Consider the following 20,245-nt stretch of genomic DNA (forward strand, 5'->3'; position numbering starts at 1 on the left):
CCCCAGAAGGAGAAGAGAGAGAGGGGCAGGTATATTGGAGCAAATTATAGCAGAGAGTTTCCCTAAATTGGCAAAGGGAACAGCATCAAAATCCAGGAGACACAGTGAGCCCCTCTAAAAATGAATAAAAATAGGTTCACACTCCATCATCTAATAATAAAACTCACAAGTCTCAGTGACAAAGAGAAAATCCTGAAAGCAGCTCAGGACAAGAGGTCTGTAACATACAATGGTAGAAACATTAGACTGGCAGCAGACCTATCCACAGGATAGGCAGGCCAGAACGGCCTGCATGATATATTCAGAGCACTAAATGAGAAAAATATGCAGCCAAGAATACTTTATCCAGCTAGGCTCTCACTGAAAATAGAAATAAAAAGCTTCCAGAACAACAGCAACAACAAAAAACTCAAAGAATTTGCAAACACCAAACCAGCCCTACAGGAAATACTGAAGGGGGTCATCTAATCAAAGAGAGAGACTAAAAGGAACAGATCAGAAAGGAACAGAGACAACATACAGTAACAGTCACCTTATAGGCAATATAATGGCACTAAATTCATATTCTTCAATAGTTACCCTGAATGTAAATGTGCTAAATGCCTCCAATGAAAAGACAGGGTATCAGAAGGGATAAAAATAGGTATGCTGTCTGAAAAACACATTTTAGGCCCAAAGACACCCAGATTTAAAGTGAAGGGGTGGAAAACCATTTACCATGCTAATGGACATCAGAAGAAAGTTAGGGTGGAAATTCTTGTATAAGATAAATCAGATTTTAAGCCAAAGACTATAATAAGGGATGAGGAAGGACACTATATCATATTTAAAGGGTCTGTCCAATGAGAATATCTAACAATTTTAAATACCTATGCCCCTAACATAGGAGCAGCCAATTATAAAACCAACTAATAACAAAATCAAAGAAACGAATTACAATAATACAATAAGGGACTTTAACACCTCCCTCATTGAAATGGACAGATTAAGCAAAATATCAATAAGGAAATAAAGGCTTTAATGAAACACTGGACCAGATGGACATCACACATATATCAGAAGATTCCATCCAAAACAAAAGAATACACATTCTTCTCTAGTGCACATGGAACATTCTCCAGAATAGATCACATCCTGGGTCACAAATCAGGTCTCAACCAGCACCAAAAGATTGGGATCACCCCCTGCATGTGTTCAGACCACACTGCCTTGGAACTAGACCTCAATCACAAGAGGAAAGTTGGAAAAAACACAAATACACAGCGACTAAAAAGAGCATCCTACTAAAGAATGAATGGATCAATTAGGAAATTAAAGAATAATTTTTAAAAGTTAATGGAAACAAATGAATATGAAAACACAACTGTTCAACATGTTTGGGACACAACAAAGGTGGTCCTGTACAGAAAGTACTAAGGAATACAAGCTTTTCTCAAGAAACAAGAAAGATCTCAAGTACACAACCTAACCCTACACCTAAAAGAGCTGAAGAAAGAACAGCAAAGAAAACCTAAACACAGCAGGAGAAGAAAAATAATAAAGATCAGAGCAGAAATCAATGAAATAGAAACCAAAAAACAGTAGAACAGATCAATGAAACCAGGAGCTGGTTCTTTGAAAGAATTAATAAGATTGATAAACCCCTGGCCAGACTTATCAAAAAGAAAATAGAAAGGACCCCAAAAATAAAATCATGAATGAAAGATGAGCGATCACAACCAACAACAAATAAATACAAACAATTATAAGAACATACTATGAGCAACTCTATGCCAACAAATCCGACAATCTGGAAGAAATGGATGCATTCCTAGAGACATATAAACTACCACAACTGAACCAGGAAGAAATATAAAACCTGAATAGACCCCTAACCAGTAAGGAGATTGAAACGGTTATGAAAAATCTCCAAACAAAAGCCCAGGGCTAGATGGCTTCCCAGGGGAATTCTACCAAACGTTTAAAGAAGAATTAATTCCTATTCTCCTGAAACTCTTCCAAAAAATACAAATGGAAGGAAAACTTCCAAACTCATTTTATGAGGCCAGCATTACTTTGATCCCAAAACCAGATGAAGACCCCATCAAAAAGGAGAATGACAGACCAATATCCTTGATGAACATGGATGCAAAAATTCTCACCAAAATACTAGCCAATAGGATCCAAAAGTACATTAGAAGGATTATTCACCACGACCAGGTGGGATTTATTCCTGGACTGCAAGATTGGTTCAACATTTGCAAATTAATCAATGTGATAAAATACATGAATATAAGAAAGAACAAGAACCATATGATACTCTCGGTAGATGCTGAAAAAGCATTTGACAAAGTACAGCATCCTTTCTTGATCAAAACTCTTCACAGTATAGGGATAGAGGGTACATACCTCAATATCATCAAATCCAACTATGAAAAACCCACAGAAAATATGTTTCTGAATGGGGAAAAACTGAGAGCTTTTCTCCTAAGATTAGGAACATGGCAGGGATGTCCACTATCACCACTGCTATTAGACATAGTACTAGAAGTACTAGCCTCAGCAATCAGACAACAAAAAGAAATTCAAGGTACCAGAATCAGCAAAGAAGAAGTCAAACTCTGACTCTTCGCAGATGATATGATACTATATGTGGAAAACCCCAAAGACTCCACTCCAAAACTGCTAGAACTCATACAGGAATTCAGTAAAGTGTCAAGATATAAAATCGATGCACAGAAATCTGTTGCATTTCTGTACACCAACAGACAGAAGAAAGAGAAATTAAGGAGTTGATCCCGTTTACAATTGCCCTGAAAACCATAAGATACCTAGGAATAAACCTAACCACAGAGGCAAAGAATCTGTACTCAGAAAGCTATAAAATGCTCTTGAAAGAAATTAAGGAAGACACAAAGAAATGGAAAAACTATCCATGCTCCTGTATTGGAAGAACAAATATTGTGAAAATGTCTATGCTGTCTAGAGCAATCTACACATTTAATGCAATCTCTAGCAAAATACCATCAATTTTTTTCAAAGAAATGGAACAAATAATCCTAAAATTTATATGGAACCAGAAAAGACCCTGAATAGCTAGAGGAATGTTGAAAAAGAAAACCAAAGTTGGTGGTGTCATAATTTCAGACCTCAAGCTGTATTACAAAGCTGTAATCACCAAGATAGTGCAGTACTGGCACAAAAATAGACACATAGATCAATGGAACAGAATAGAGAACCCAGAAATGGACCCTCAACTCCATGGTCAACAAATCTTCAACAAAGCAGGGAAGAATGTCCAATTGACAAAAGACAGTCTCTTCAACAAATGCTGTTGGGAAAATTGGACAGCTACATGCACAAGAATGAAACTGGACAATTTTCTTACACGGCATACAAAAATAGACTCAAAATGGATGAAAGAGCTCAACATGAGACAGGAATCCATCGAAATCCTTGAGGTGAACACAGGCAGCAACCTCTTTGACTTTAGCTGCAGCAACTTCTTCCTAGAAATACTGCCAAAGGCAAGGGAAACAAGGGCAAAGATGAGCTATTGGGACTTCATAAAGATAAAAAGCTTTTGCCCAGCAAAGGAGACAGTCAAAAAAAACCACAAGACAACCAACAGAAGGGGAGAAGATATTTGCAAATGACATATCAGATCAAGGGCTGGTATCCAAAATCTATAAGGAACTTATCAAACTCAACACCCAAAGAACAAATAATCCAGTCAAGAAATGGGCAGAAGACATGAACAGACATTTCTGCAAAGAAAATATCTAAATAGCCAACAGACAGATGAAAAACTGCTCAACATCACTCGGCATCAGGGAAATACAAATCAAAACCACAGTGAGATACCACCTCACACTAGTCAGAATGGCTAAAATTAACCAGTTAGGAAATGACAGATGCTGGCGAGGATGTGGAGAAAGGGGAACCCTCCTACACTCTTGGTGGAGTCACTCCAGAAACCAGCATGGAGGTTTCTCAGAAAGTTGAAAATAGAGCTACCCTACAACCCAGCATTTGCACTACTGGGTATTTACCCTAAATATACTAATGTAATGATCCAATGGGGCATGTGCACTTGAATGTTTATAGCAGCAATGTCCATATTAGCCAAACTATGGAAGACCCCAGATGTCCATCAACAGATGAATAAAGAACGTGTGCGTACACACACACACACACGAATAGTATGCAGCCATCAAACAAATGAAATCCTGCCATTTGCAACAATGTGGATGGAACTAGAGGGTATTATGTTAAGTGAAGTAAGTCAATCAGAGAAAGACAATTATCATATGATCTCTCTGATATGAGGAATTTGAGGGGCAGAGCATGGTGTTGTGGGGGTTAGGGAGCAAAAAAATTGAAACAAGATGGGACTGGGGAGGGAGATAAATCATAAGAGACTCTTAACCTCATGAAACAAACAGCATTGCTGTGGGTTTTTGGGAGGAGGAGTAGGGTGGCTGGGTCATGGACATTGGGGAGAGTATGTTCTATGGTGAGTGCTGTGAATTGTGTAAGACCTATGATTCACAGACCTGTACCCCTGAAGCAAATAATACATTATATGTTAATTTTTTAAAACCCACAATGGGCACCTGGGTAGCTCAGTGGGTTAAGCCTCTGCCTTCGGCTCAGGTCATTATCTCAGGGTCCTGGGATCGAGTCCCACGTTGGCCTCTCTGCTCAGCAGGGAGCCTTTCTCCCCGTCTCTACTTGCTGCTCTGCCTACTTGTGAGCTCTCTCTCAAATAAATAAAATCTTTTAAAAGAAAACACTTAGAGTACCTTATCATTTTGTTCTTTTGCATATCAACTCTCATGTGTCTGCTTTTACTGTAAGCAAGGTCTTATAGAAACAAAATATTCCTCCTTGGGGTGGTGTTTTCAAGGCACTTCCTTCTGTCCCTCTTCACTGGCACCTCGAGAGCTTGGCTTTGTCCTTCATTTCCTTTTGTGATCCAAACAGAAGTGTCTGAAAAATTCAGTGTGGATACTTTAAAGTATGTTTTAAGATATCACAACTCATTTTGAAAGTGGTATCACAAGTTCCATTAGACACCAATTGAGAATACTAAAGGTAGAAGTATTCTAAACAAGGTTTATTTTTCATTTTTCTACCTTATAAAGTGGAAAAATGTCCACATGTATACCATGTGAGCAAGGTCTTAAAAGATAGATTGAATTTGGATATGTAGGGATTGAGGAGGATGGCATCTCAAAGTAAACAGCACACAAACGTATGTAGGCAGCAAAGAATAGAATTCAGAATAGTATCGATCCAGAAAATGCCATGCTTCAGTACTTGTGCACAGGCGTTTATAGCCATATTTAAGGCAATAGCTTCTGTAATACACAATCTGTAGTTAAATGGTGTGATAGGCAGAATAATTGAGCCCCAAAGATGTCCACGTCCTAATTTCAGAACCTGTGACTGTGTTAGGTTACATGACAAAGGAGAATTAGAGTTGTGAGAATTATGGTTGCTAATCAGCTGACCTTGAAATGGGGAGTCACCTGGGTTCTCCAGGTGAGCCCAATGTAATCACGAGTCCTTAAAACTGGAAGAGAAAGGCAGAGGGAATAATAAGGAAGAAGGGAAGTAATTCTCATTTAGAACCTCTAAAAAAGAGTGCAGCTCCATTGATACCTTGATTTTGGCCCAGTGAGACCCATATCAGACTTTTTTTTTTTTTAAATATTTTATTCATTTACTTGATAAAGACAGCTTGAGGGGCGCCTGGGTGGCTCAGTGGGTTAAGCCGCTGCCTTCGGCTCAGGTCATGATCTCGGGGTCCTGGAATCGAGTCCCGCATCAGGCTCTCTGCTCAGCAGGAGCCTGCTTCCTCCTCTCTCTCTCTCTGCCTACCTCTCTGCCTACTCGTGATCTCTCTCTCTGTCAAATAAATAAATAAAATCTTTAAAAAAAAAAAAAAGACAGCTTGAGAGGGAACACAAGCTGGGGGAGTGGGAGAGGGAAAAACAGGCTTCCTGAGGATCAGGGAGCCCGATATGGGGCTCGATCCCATGACCCTGGGATCATGACCTGAGCCAAAGGCAGACACTTAATGACTGAGCCACCCAGGTGCCCCCCATATCAGACTTCTCACTATAGAACTGAAAGATTATAAATGAGTGTTGTTGTAAGCCACCAAGTTTGTGGTTATTTGCTACAACAGCAATAGGAAAATAAGACAAGGGTTATTTGTGTGAATACTTGATCAATGTCTTGGTCCCCTGCTAGACATGTGAGGTCCTTAAGGGCAGGGACCCATATTCACTTTAATATCTTTGGCACCTGACACAGAAAAATTGTGAGAAAAATGTTTGATGAATTTATGTGTGAATGTCTTAGCAGTCATATCTTACCTGAGAACATTATGGCAATGTCAATAGCATCAAAATCTGTTTCTGTGTGCATATATGTATATATACATAATCTGTTCTCTTTTACTTTGGGTCTCTTTGTCTCCCTCCTTCCCTTTGTTCTCTCTTCTCTCTTCCTTACTTCCGTCCCTGTTTCTTAATTGGTCATAACAAAGGACTGAAGTATACCTTGTAATTCTCCATTACGTTTATGGAATGAAGTTTTACATTTTCTGTTCATAGTTTTTAAAAAGAAGTAACGTAGCTTATTGCATTAAAAATGCTTTATACTCAGGGGTCCCTTCATTTATTACATGTTTAATTTATATCAGTAGGCAAGTGATCCTTTATAGAAGTTTCTCTTTTCTAACAGGATGGTGTGTAGAACCCAGAGGCGGAAACATCCCACAGAAGCTTTCCTGTTATACCTGCTAGTGGGAACTTGTTCCCTGATTGTGTGGTCTACATTGTTCAAACAATATAATTTCCTTTCAGAAGAGAGGAAATTGTTTGACATTGTTTATCTGGAAGAAATCAGGTGCCCCATTAGGACCAGAGTTATTCAGTCTTTTCCCTGGCTCCATCTTCTGTCTACTGAGTTTTATCATAAAAATGTTTAATATTTGAATGGGATGCACTGGAATCCTGGGAAGGCATAGGGCCCATTGTTCATCTACAAAGCTCAGCCTGTTCCTCAAAACAGAATGGCCTAATGAAAGGTAAAACTTTTGATGGGTTAGTTCTTGAAGGTTCTAGTGATTAAGACCGTTTAGGGAAATCTTCATTCCTGGAATTGGAAGGACATGGGTTAGTTCAGTGTTTCTCAAGTTTAGTGTATGTGCAAGTCACCTGGGAAACTCATTAAACTTTAGATTCTGATATAGTAGATCTGGGGTGGGGCCTGAGAACTTGCATTTCTAGCAAACTCCTGGGTGATGTTGATGCAGCTGGTCCAGGGACCACACTTCAAGGAACAAGGGGATAATGGATTTAGGGCAGTCATAGATAGGGTGTCTGTATTCTGCATGGGGGAACCTAAAAGTGGGCATTTCTAGAACCAGAACCAGAAGGTGTCTGAGATTCCTACTCTCTGGGAGATACAGGGCCTCCCGGTAGGTCTGTCATGTGTTGGGCTCCCCAGAACCAGGGGTGGGAAAGTTCCCTGGGTGTGTATTAGGGTAATAAACCCTAACTGCCATAGAGACCAAAACACAAGTTGAAAACCATTAATAGGATGAACAGCAAAAAAGTCTTGAATGATATACCCCAGAATGTTAAAGATGATAGGGAATGAAAATACAGCTTCTTTTGTTTTCTTCTTTTGACTGATCTGTATTTTCTGATCTGTATTTTTTGGCTGATCTGTATTTTTTTTTTTTCTGTAGCAAAAAAAAAAAAATGTACTCTTGCAAAAGCTAGTTTTTAAAAAGGCATATATATTACTTTTACAATAGTAAGGGAAAAAATCTTCCCTAAATCAAAACAAATCCAATCATATCCTGCATGTAATTTTTGCTTGAATAATGATAATAATATCTAACACTCATCAAGCACTTACTACATGCCAGTTCCCATTCTTTTTCACAAACATTATTTATTACTTGTGATAATTCTGATGTAGGTACTGTAATCTCCCCCTTTTGCCACTGGGAAAACTGAGGCAGGGAGAGGTGTGACTTATTAAACTTAAAGGTAAGTGGCAAAGCCAGAATATAAGCCTAGGCATTGATGACTTCAGAGCATGTGCTATTTATTTATTTATTTATTATTTATTTATTTATATTAACCAATCATGTATTATTTGTTTCAGGGGTACAGGTCTGTGAGTCATCAGTCTTACACAATTCACAGCATTCACTATAGCACTTACCCTCCCCAGTGTCCATCACCCAGCCACCCTATCCCTCCCATCCCCCTCAGGTAAACACTACCATATATTACCTTCGTTAGAATACATGCAAAGCATCTTGTTTAGCCCTCAAAGTCAAACCTACCATAAAAGCAAATGCAAAGAGTCCTTTCTCTGCTTTTCCCTCAAGCCCTAGCCCTAACTCTTTCTTTTTTTTCTGGTAAACCTTTTGAAAGTGTGGTCTATACTTGCTGCCTGCAGTTCCCCTCACTCTTTACTCCTCAGGCCCTGCAATATGCCTTTTGCTCCAACCCTGCCACGGAGGATTTTTTCTTGATATCCTAATCACCAAAGCCCATGAATTTTTCTCAGAGAAAATTCCATAACTCTGTGGACTAGAGTCACAACAAAATAATGATCTCTAAACTCAACTGCCTAGAAATCCTTTCTAAGTGACCTTAATCAGCTGCATACTACCCTCTTCCCCATGCTCAGGAGATGACCTTGACTCCTAGTTCACTGAGAATGACAAAAGCATCGGGTCAGAACCTCTCAACCTCCTTTCCCTCCCAGTCCCCCTTCACAAACATACCTTTTCCTTCTCTCATGTTTCAGGGTTAGTGTCTCCCTTCTGGCAAGAAATGAATTCCTCAACCTGTGCTATGGGGCCAAATTCCTCCCTCCTTCTTGGAGATCTGACTGTATCCATCTTCCCTTCTCTCCTACACTTTCAACCTCCCTCTACCCAATCCTGATCTCTTCCTGAATGGTTAACTGCAGTAGCCTTTTAGTTTGGTGTCCCCACCTTCTTCCAATCCATCTTTCACCCTGCATCCAGTGATATTAAAATGCAAATCTGATCATGTTACATTTACTTAGGTTGCTCCCCACTGCTGTATAGCAACTCATATAACAGGGAATGTAATGATATATTCATCACTAAATTCCTAAAAGTCATCAAAACTGCCAGGGGATTTGGCCTCTTTGGCCTAGGATTTCTATGCCCCTCTCCCCAGAAGTGCCTTGAAGAATAGTGTGGGAGGAACTAGTGGTTGTTTTCTCTGTCAGTTGGCTGCAGGGTTTTGAGTCATGACCGTGTAACCAATCACTGTACATGGGGGCAAAAAACAAACAACTCCAGGTCAAAAGACAGCAGGCTGCAGGGCAATAGGATTTCTTTCTGCTTTTGGAACTTCTATTATACTGTAAGCCTCTCCTCAAGTCAAGTCAATGAGTATCTGTTAACACCCACTGAGTTCCATGTAGTGTGAAAGGTATGATAACGAAGTTATAGAGAGCTTGCTATGGTCTGGATTCTGGCATTAAGAAGGTTGTGTATTTTTATGTATCTCCTTCCTATTTATGAATTATCTTCTGTGTGTCAGCCACTATCCTCTGTTATTTATAAACTCTTTGTGTCATTTAGTCTTGTATTATGGTCCATTTTATAAATGAGAAAACTGAGACTTGTCCAAGGGTCACCCACAGTACATAAAACATCCAGGTTTCAAATCCAAGTCCACCACCTGCAAAGCACCTTCTTCCATTTTTTTAAAGTGGCACTTCTTGCAACCTGTTTGAGACTATAGGGCTTATGTTCTTGATATAAAGACAGCACATTGGAGCAGTATATGATCAGGTGGTAATTTGTGGTTATTGCTGGTAAAGACAAAATGATGTGATGTGAAGAGTCTAGGATGGAAATTTGGTAAACTCTGGAGTCAATTTTGACTCTTCCACTAATTAGATACATATCCTTAAACATGTTATCCTTTTTGGGCATTAGTCCCCATTTTTAATTTTTATTTTTAAAAATTTTAATTCTACTACAGTTAACATACAGTGTTATATTAGTTTCAGGTATACAATATAGTGATTCAACAATTCTATCCATTATTCAGTGCTGATCACAATAAGTATGCTCACAATCCCCTTAAACTATTTCACACATTACCCCATGCAACTCCCCTCTGTTTGGGAGTTTGTTCAGTTTGTTCGCTATAATTAAGAACCTGTTTCTTAGTTTGTCTCTTTTTTCTTTTTCTTTTATTTATAAAGATTTTATTTATTTATTTAAGAGAGAGAGAGAAATCACAAGCAGTAGGGAGGGGTAGAGGGAGAGGGAGAAGTAGACTCCCCACTGAGCAGGGAGGCTGTCTCTTTTTCCCTTTGTTCATTTTTTTTTTTTTAAATTCCACATATGAGAGAAATCATATGATGTATTCCTTTCTCTGACTGATTTATTTCACTTAACATTATACCCTTTAGATCTATCCATGTTGTTGCAAATGACAAGATTTAATTTCTTTTTTCATGACTAAATAATATTCAGCTGTATATACATACCATTCTTTTTAAAATTTTTATTTTATTTTTAATTAAAAAATTTAAAGCTTTTATTTATTTATTTGAGAGAGAGAGAGAGAGAGAGCTCACAAGCAGGGGGAGAGGGAGAGGGAGAAACAGGCTCCCCAATGAGCAGGGAGCCCAATGTGGGACTTGATCTCAGGACCCCGGGATCATGACCTGAACTGAAGGGAGACACTTAATGAATTGAGCCACCCACGTGCCCCTTAACCTTTTATTTTACTGCCAGTATACTTAACATACAGTGTTATATTGGTTTTGGGTGTACAACGCAGTGATTCAAAAATTCTTTACATTAAGCAGTACTCATGATGATAAATGTACGTAGTCTTTAATCCCCATCACCTATTTCATGCACCCACCCCCACTTTCCCTCCGATAACCATCAGTTTGTTCTCTATAGTTAAGTCAAGTTTGTTTCTTGGTTTCTCTCTCTCTTTTTCACTTTGCTATGTGTTTTTTTTCTTAAATATGAGAGAAATCAATTGGTATTTGTCTTTCTGTGACTGGCTTATTTCACTTAACATTATACTCTCTAGCTCCATCCATGTTATCACAAATGGCAAGATTTATTCTTTTTTTGGTTGAGTAATATTCCATTGTGTATAAATACCACTTCTTTATCCACATGTCTATGGATAGACACTTGTGCCATTTCCCTAATTTAGCTATTGTAAATAATGTTGCTATAAACATAAGGGTGCATGTATCCCTTTGAATTAGTGTTTTTGTGTTTGAGGGATAAACACCAGTAGTGAAATTCCCAAATTGTATGGTAGTTCTATTTTTAATTTTTTGAGGATCCTCAATACTGTTTTACACAGTAGCTGCACAGGTTTACATTCCCACCAACAGTGCACGAGGGTTCCTTATTCTCCATTCTCACCTGTTAACACTTTTTTTATTTCTTGTGTCTTTGATTTCAGCCATTCTGAAGGTATGAGGTGATATCTCACTGTGGTTTTGATTTGTATTTCCCTGATGCTAAGTGATGTGGAGCACTTTTTCATGTGCCTGTTGGCCATTTGTATGTTTCCTTTGGAGAAATATCTGTTCATGTCTTCTGCCCATTCTTAGTAAGATTATTTGTTTTTTTTGTGTGTGTGTGTGTGTGTTGAGTTGTATTGGTCCTTAATATATTTTGGATATGAAGCCTTAACAGATATGTCACTTGCAAATATCTTCTCCCATTCGCTAGGTTGCATTTTCGTTTTGTTTATTGTTTCTTTTGTTGGGCAGAAGCTTTTTATTTTGGTGTAATCCCAAAAGTTTATTTTTGCTTTTGTTTCCCTTGTCTCAGGAGACATATCTAGAAAAAATTGGTAGGTCCAATGTTAGATAAATTACTGCTTGTGCTCACTTGTAGGATTTTCATAGTTTCAGGTCTCACATATAGGTCCTTAATCTATTCTGAATTTATCTTTCTGTATGGTGTAACCCAGTGTTGTAGTTTCATTATTTTTCACATAGCTGTCCAGTTTTCCCAATACCAGTTGTTGAAAATACCCTTATCCTCATTGTATATTATTGCCTTCTTTGTCAAAGAACAATTGAACATATAAATAGGAGTTTATTTCTTGGTTCTCTATTCTATTCTATTAATTTATGTGCCTATTTTAGTGCCAGTACCATACTGTTTTGATTACTAGATCTTTGTAGTATACTTGAAGCCTGGAATTTTGATGCCTCTGGCTTTGTTTTTCCTTTTCAAGATTGTTTTGGATGTTTGGGGTCTTCTGTGTTTCCATACAAATTTAAGGATTGTTTGTTCTAATTTGGTGAAAAATGTTGATATTTTGATATGGATGGCATTTAATTTATAGAATGCTTTAGGTAGTATGGACATTTTAAACGTTTTTTCCCCCCAAAGATATTTAGGTATTTGAGAGAGAGAGAGCAAAGGGAGAGGAGCAGAGGGGGAGGAGACAAATCCTTGACAACCCCAAGATCATGACCTGAGCTGAAATCAAGAGTTGGATGCTTAACTGACTGACCCACCGAGGCATCCCTCCCAAGAGAAGTTTTATTTTTTAATGTTATGTTAGTCACCATACAGTACATGATTTGTTTTGATGTAGTGTTCCATGATTCATTGTTTGTGTATAACACCCAGGCTCCATGCAATACGTGCCTCCTTGATACCCATCACCAGACTAATCTGACCCCCCCCAAACCCTCCCCTCTAAAACCCTCAGTTTGTTTCCTAGAGTCCACAGTCTCTCATGGTTCATCTCCCCCTCCAATTCCTCCCCTTCATTTTTCCCTTCCTTCATGCTATTCCTTCTGTTCCACAAGTAAGTGAAACCATATGATAATTGACTTTCTCTGCTTGACTTATTTCACTCAGCATAATCTCCTCCAGTTCCATCCATCTCGATGCAAATGATGGGTATTCATCCTTTCTGATGGCTGACTAATATTTCCTTGTAGATATAGACTACATCTTCTTTATCCATTTGTCTCTTGAAGAGCATCTTGGCTCTTTCCACTGTTCGGCTATTGTAGACATTGCTGCTATGAACATGAGGATGCATGTGCTCCTTCTTTCCACTACATCTGTAGTGAGATGTAGTAAATTCCATCTTTGGGATTTACCCCAAAGATACAGATGTAGTATGGACATTTTAACAATATTTGTTCCTCTATTCCATGAGCATGGAATATCTTTCCACTTGTTTCTGTTATTTTCAATTTCTTCCATCAGTGCTTTATAGTTTTCAGAATACAGGTGTTTCACTTCCTTGGTTAAGTTTATTCCTAGATATTTTATTGCCTTTGGTGCAATTCTAAAGGGGATAGATATCTTAATTTCTTTTTCTGTTGCTTCATTATTAGTAAATAAAAATGCCATGGATTTCTGTACATTGATTTTCATTTTGTGTCCTGTAACCTTATTGAATTCATTCATCAATTCTTGTAGTCTTTTGATGGAGTCTTTAGGGTTTTCTATATAAAGTATCATGTTGTCTGAGAAGAGTAGAAGTTTTACTTCTTCCTTACCAATTTGGGTGCTTTTTTATTTCTTTTGTTGTCTGAGTGCTGTGGCTAGGACTTCCAGTACTATGTTGAATAAAAGTGGTGAGAATGGACATCCCTATCTTGGTCCTGACCTTAGCAGAAATGCTTTCAGTTTTTCACCATTGACTATGATGTTAGCTATAAGCTTTGCATATATGGCCTTTATTATGTTGAGGTATGATTCCTGTAATCTTACTTTGTTCAGAGTTTTTATTATAAATCGATGTTGTACTTTATCAAATGTCTTTTCTGCATGTATTGAAATGATCACATCTTTTATTGACGTGATGTATCACATTGGTTGATTTATGAACATTGAAGCATCCTTGCATCCTGGAGATAAATCCCACTTGATTGTAGTTGTATCATTGGATTTGGTTTGCTAATATTTTGTTGAGAATTTTTGCATGTATCTTCATCAGAAATATTGACCTTTAGTTCTTTTTTTTGTAGTGTCTTTTTCTGGCTTTGGTATGTATAATGCTGGCTTCATAGAAGGAATTAGGAAGTTTTCTGTTCTCTTCTACTTTTTGGAATAGTTTGAGAAGAATAGGTTTTAACTCTTCTTTAAATGTTTGGTCAACTTAACCTGAGAAACCATTAGATCCTGTATTTTTGTGTGCTGGGAATTTTTTGATTACTGATTCAATTTCATTCCTGGTAATTGATCTGTTCAAATTTTCTGTTTCTTTCTGATTCAGTTTTGGGAGGTTATACATTTCTAGGAATTTACTTAATTCTTCTAGGTTATCCAATTTGATGGCATATAATTTTTCGTACAATCTTTTGTATTTCTATGGTGTTGGTTGTTATTTCTCCCCGTTCGTTTCTGATTTTATTTTTATTATTTGAGTCCTCTCTTTTTCTCTTGCTTTCTCTCTCTCAATGAGTCTGGCTAAAGGGTTATCGATTTTGTTGATCTTTTCAAAGAACCAGCTCCTTGTTTCATTAATCTGTTCTATTGTTTTTTAGTTCCTATTTTGTTTATTTCTGCTGAATCTTTATTATTTCCTTCCTTCTTCTGGTTTTGGATTTTTTTTTCCTGGTTCCTTTAGATGTAAGGTCAGATTGTATATTTGGGATTTTTATTGCTTCTTGAGGTAGGCCTGTATTGTTATAAACCTCCCTGTTAAGACCAGTTTTTTCTGTATCCCAAAGACTTTGGACCATTGTATTTCATTTTCCTTCATCTCCATGTATTATATTATTTCTTCCTTGATTTCTTTGTTGACCCATTCATTGATTAGTAGCATTTTATTTAACCTCCATGTGTTTATGTCCTTCCCAGGTTTTTTCTTGTGGTTGATTTCTAGTTTCATAGCATTGTGGTTGGGAGAGATGTATGGTATTACTTAAATCTTTTTAAATTTATTGAGACTTATTTTATGGCCTAACATGTGATCTATTCTGGATAATCTTCCGTGTGCACTTGAAAAGAATGTGTATTCTGGTGTTTTAGATAGAAAGTTCTGAATATATCTGTTAGATTCACCTGGTCCAATGGGTCATTCAAAGCTATTGTTTCCTTGTTGATTTTCCATTTGGATGATCTATCCAATGATGGAAGTGGGGTGTTAAAGTCCCTTACTGTTATAGTATTACTACTGATTCATTCCTTTATATTTGTTATTTTTAAAAAAGATTTTATTTATTTGACCGAGAGAAAGAGAGAGAGCACAAGCAGGGGGAATGGCAGAGGGAGAGGGAGAAGCTGACTCCCTGCTGATCAATGTGGCATTTGATCCCAGACCCAGTATTATGACCTGAGCCCAAGGCAGACACTTAACTGACAGAGCCACCCAGGAGCCCCTCTTTATGTTTGTTATTAATTACTTTATGTATTTGGGTGCTCCCATGTTGGGTGCATAAATATTTACAACTGTTACATCTTCTTGTTGGATTGTTCTGCTTATGTATATATAGCGTCCATGTTTGTCTCTTGTTACAGCCTTTGTTTTAAAATCTATTTTGTCTGATATAAGTATTTCTACTCCAGCTTTTTATTCATTTGTGTGATAAATGTTTCTCCATCCCCACTTTTTAAAAAGTATTTTTATTTATTTATTTTTGTGAGAGAGAGTGAGAGAGAACAAGCATGAGCAGGGGGCAGCAGCAGAGGGAGTAGGGACCCTGATGCAGAACTTGATGCCAGGACCCTGGGACCAGACCCAAGCTGAAAGTAGATGCTCAACCGACAAAGCCACCCAGGTGCTCACCATCCCCTCACTTTCAATCTGCATGTCTCTAGGTCTGAAATAAGTCTCTTGTAGGCAGCTATAGGTGGGTCTTGTTTTTTATCCATTTTGTCACCCTATGTCTTTTGATTTAGCCCATTTACATTCAAAGTAATTAATGATATGTATTTATTGCCTTTTGTTACTTGTTTAATGGCTGCTTTTTAAAGATTTTATTTATTTGAGAGAGAGACTGAGAGCATAAGCAGGGGTGTGGGGAAGGGTAGAGGGAAAGGGAGAAGCAGACTCTTCACTGAACAGGGAGCCTGATGTGGGACTCAGTCCCAGGACCCTGAGATCATGACCTGAGATGAAGGCAGATGCTTAATTGGCTGAACCACCCACGTGACCCATTTTTATGGTTGTTTTTGTAGTTCCTCTCTTCTCTTACTCTCTTCTCTCATGATTAGTTGGCTTTCTTTAGCAAAATACTTGGATTCCTTACTCTTTAGTTTTTGAATATCTATTATTTTTTTAAAAGATTTCATTTATTTATTTGAGAAAGAGAGTCCAGAGAGACAGAGGGAGAGAATATCCAAGCAGACTCCCATTGAGCATGGAGCCTGACATGGCCTGGATCTCGTGACCCATGAGATCAGGACCTAAGCCAAAACTAAGAGTCAGATGCTTAACTGATGGAGTCACCCAGGCACCTCTCTATTATGTTTTTTTGACTTGCAGTTACAAGTTTATATTGAACATGTTGTGCATGTAGTAGTTTCTATTAAGCTAATAGTCACTTAATTTTGAACTCATTCTTTACTCTTCTTTCCTCCATGTTGTAGATATTTGGTATTGTATTTTAAGTCCTTTTTTTAAAATTTATTTTTTATTTATTTTCAGCATAACAGTACTCATTATTTTTGCACCACAGCCAGTGCTCCATGCAATCCGTGCACTCTATAATACCCACCACCTGGTACCCCGACCTCCCACCCCCCCACCCCTTCAAAACCCTCAGATTGTTTTTCAGAGTCCATAGTCTCTCATGGTTCACCTCCCCTCCCAATTTACCCCAACTCCCTTCTCTCTATCTCCCCATGTCCTCCATGCTATTTGTTATGCTCCACAAATAAGTGAAACCATATGACAATTGACTCTCTCTGCTTGACTGATTTCACTCAGCATAATCTCTTCCAGTCCCGTCCATGTTGCTACAAAAGTTGGGTATTCGTCTTTTCTGATAGAGGCATAATACTCAATAGTGTATATGGACCACATCTTCCTTATCCATTCGTCCTTTGAAGAAGGCGACCGTGGCCATTGCTGCTATAAACATTGGGGGTACAAATCAGAACCAAGATTACAGATTTTAAGTCCTTTTTATTTTGTGTTTTTTATTGATTTTTACAGATATATTTAATTTTTTTGCCATTGTGTTCCTATTTTTATTACTCTTACTTATGATTTTTGTTTTCCACTCACAGAGTCCCCTTTAACATTTCCTGTAGGACTGGTGACCATGAATTCTTTTATTTTTGTTTATCTCAGAAACTATCTTTCTTTCTATTCTGAATGCTAGCCTTGCTGGACAGAATATTCTTGGCTGCAAATTTTTCCCTTTCAGTAATTTGAATGTATCATGCCATGCTCTTCTGGACTGCAAAGTTTCTGCTAAAAAAATCAGCTGACAGCCTTATGTGGTTTCCTTTGTATATAATTGTCTTCTTTTCTGTTGCAGCCTTCAAAACTCTCTATCAATATTTTTTGCCATTTTAATTACTATATGTCTTGGTATGGACCTCTTTGAGTTCAGTTTGTTGGGGGATCTCTGTGGCTCCTGAATCTGGATCTCTGTCTCCCTCCCCAGATTTGGAAATTTTCAGCTGTTTCTTCCTTCCTTCCTTCCCTCCTTCCTTCCTCCCTCCTTTCTTTCTTACATTTTTTACATTTTAAAAGTTTTTATTTTAATTTCAGTTAGTTAACACACAGGGCTATATTAGTTTCATGTGTACAATATAGTAATTCAACACTTCCATACATCATCCTATGCTCACCACAAATGCACTCCTTAAATCCTATCACCTATTTAGCCTCCCCAGCTACTATTTCTTTTTTGTTTTTTTTTTTCTGTATACAGAGATTTTATTCAATTTTAAAAGAAAATGAGGACTTTAGACAAAGCTTTGACCCTATAACAAAGCAAATCTGTCCAGCTTTAAACCAAATTCCAAGAGTAGCCAACTTCTATTTTTCAGCAGCTGGCAAGAGCACCCTTAATGAGCTCTATTGACATTTCTATTTTCTTCATCCCATATGGTATAAAACAAAACCAATCTAAACTCCTTGATAAGCTTTATGTGGTCATTTGTATTTTACAAATGGTTTCTCTAATGGTACGCCAAAATCATTTTGTGTTCTCTCCAGACAGCTTTACTGTAACATACAGCAATATTTATCCTGGTAGTGAGTCTTCTGTAAACAGTCAACCAATGCTCTATGTTACAGAAACCAATCTATATGCAATTGAAACAATCCACAGGTTCTAACCTGGAAATACTAGGAAAACAATCTGGATGCATTAATCACAGCACTATGAAGATCTACCCTATAAAGAATTTATGTGAACAGCTACCCTAAGACAAGTTTTACTTTCCTTGAACCTATAGGTCTGTCATTTAAGTCAATGACAGCAGCTGTGGCTTCATCCCGAGATTCGAAGGCCACCATGGCTTCGCCTGTGGGCATACCTTTTTCATTGTATTTTAAACACACTGAGCCTGGGATCACTTGATAGCCATAAAAGAAATCTAAAATCTCATCAATAGACACAGTGAAGGGCATATTCTGAACTTTAATTACTGTTGGTCCTGGTTTTCCAGAACTAGATCCAAAGCCAGGGGGACCACCAATGTGAATTGGGCCAGGGCCAGGGCCAGGCCCAGGCCCAAAGGCTGGTGGCCCACTCAAATGCCCAGGGGCACTTCCAAGACCAGGAGGGCCACTTCCAAAGCCCGGGGGGCCACCTAAACTACCAGGGCCATTTCCAAAATTCTGAGGGCCTCCTCCAAATCCTGGCCCACTTAAATTATTTGGTCCACCTCCAAACCCTGGAACATCCAGTCCTAGACCAGGCAAACCACTATTTCCAACTGAAGGCATAGCAGGCCTAGCATCACCAAAGGCTCCTCCTAATCCTGGAGGAGGGAGTGGTGGCCCAAAGGCATTGGACCCACCAAAATTACCAGGAAAGTTAAATTGAGGCCCATTGTTGGCCTCCTTAGATCCTACAGTCAGGAAGGCATGCTCTTCACCTCCTGCACCAGGCATTCCTGCACCAGGCACTCCTGCACCGGGCACTCCTGCACTGGGCACAACGGCGCCGGGCACGCCTGCGCTGGGCACGCCTGCGCCGGGCATTCCTGCACCGGGCATTCCCGCACCGGGGATGCCCGCACCGGGCATTCCTGCACTGGGCATTCCCGCACTGGGCACTCCCGTACTGGGCATTCCCACACTGGGCATTCCTGGAACTGTAGGATTACCTGGCACAGGCATCTTTAACCCTTTTTTTCCTTGGGCAGGGGGATTTTTTTCAATCTCTCTCATATCTTCTAGAGTAACTACATGAACAAAAGCTTCTCTCCCATTAAGTTTTTTACGGTGTAAGCGTTCAGACTTACGTGCATCATCTTCATTTTTAAACTGAACCAATGCCTGTCCTAGACCTTGCCCATTGTTATCAACAAGAACATGTACAGCATTTTCATCCACTGGGATTCCTTCTAGGAACTGAAGAACATCCATCTTGGTAATGCTGAATGGAATATTTGTTATGTGAGCACAGACTTTGGCAGAGCTGACATCCCCCTCCGGATTTAACATCATTTCCCTCTGGTCATAGCTGAAGTTCTGCAGTCTTTTACGAATCATATCTATCTTTTCTAGCATACCTTTCTTAGTAATTGGATGAACTTGAATAAAGCGATTGCCCATGTATTGTTTATGACGACACAGAGCAGCCTTATAGTCAGCCTCATTCCTGAATTCTACGAAGCCTTCACCAGTTGCTTTCCCATTGGGTCCATAAGCAATATAAATACTATCTTCCACAATATCCAACTTTTTAAAAAAATCAATGACATGTTTGTTTTCCGCTTCAAATGGCAGCCCTTTCAAGTAAACACAAAAACCAGCCTCATGTGGTGATCTTGACCTTGACCTTTTCTGCCCACTGGGCGATTTTGACCTGGGAAGTGTCTGAGGAGGGGGATGGGTTTGTCCAGAAGGTCCTATACTTTGCTTAAAAGTGATATGGCCTCCAGCAGCTACCCACTGTCTCTCTGTGGCAGGACTAACTTCCACATAGCGTTGAATCATCAGCATTCTGTTTCGTTTCAAAGCTTCAAATGTATCTTGAGGGGAGAGAAACTTAACCAATCCATTCCCATTATTTCGACCTACATGATCTTTCA

The 20,245-nt window shown here is 38.7% G+C and overlaps 1 pseudogene across 1 annotated transcript; it reads right to left on the reverse strand.

Moving 5' to 3' along the window:
* Positions 1-17,923: 17,923 nt before the first annotated feature.
* LOC309856253 (RNA-binding protein 12 pseudogene) lies at positions 17,924-20,239 on the reverse strand (annotated as a pseudogene). Its single transcript has one exon. The product of its transcript is annotated as an RNA-binding protein 12 pseudogene (transcript).
* Positions 20,240-20,245: the final 6 nt, after the last annotated feature.

This window comes from Mustela nivalis, assembly GCF_964662115.1.
Source record: "Mustela nivalis genome assembly, chromosome: X".
Taxonomy (NCBI): Eukaryota; Metazoa; Chordata; class Mammalia; order Carnivora; family Mustelidae; genus Mustela; species Mustela nivalis.